This window comes from Penaeus monodon, chromosome 30, assembly GCF_015228065.2.
Source record: "Penaeus monodon isolate SGIC_2016 chromosome 30, NSTDA_Pmon_1, whole genome shotgun sequence".
NCBI classification, from domain to species: Eukaryota; Metazoa; Arthropoda; class Malacostraca; order Decapoda; family Penaeidae; genus Penaeus; species Penaeus monodon.
Window position 1 is genome coordinate 46,675 of NC_051415.1, and position 680 is coordinate 47,354.

The following is a 680-nucleotide window of genomic DNA, read 5'->3' on the forward strand; positions in this document are numbered from 1 at the left end:
TAATGGTCAATTATATATCTATATGCTATAAGTAGAAATGATAGAATGGCGATATCATGGTGAGAAACTAATTACAACGGTAAACATTTAGTTATTAATTCCTAGAACAACCATTACTTTCGTACTGCGGGCCTTGCATCGTGAACCCTATCATGCCTCTACCTATCTTCAAAGTCCCCCTTAAAGGGAATGAATACGGCGCTGCACTCGTAGGGTTGCTAGCTCGTCACGCGGAATGGCATTCGTTGCTGCGAGGGCGAAGTCGGGTAGCTGTTCTCTTCTTGTGTGAAACTGTTTGAGGGCAACTGTGGTTTGTAAGGTTATCGACCTCTAAAAATCAAATCTACTAAGATTTCCTATGCAGACGAAACATCGCAAGTGCAAACTCAACGAGTTATATACCGTCGAAAGTAGTACAAACTTTATATTGCATTTACATACGCGACACTGGCAATTGGAAATAAGGATCATTTCTTATTACCGGTTTATCAAACTAGAACGCCCGCCCCGCGGAGCTTCGGCCACCTATCTCCTGTACCTGCCCCCCCGCCGTCCCACTTTCGAGTCTCGTCGCACTGCTATTGAATATTCTTGTCTTCTACTATGGGTCCTCCTATTTAGATGTGTATTTTCATGCAACTCGTAATCTACTACATCTATTTTTTCTGCCTATCTACTAT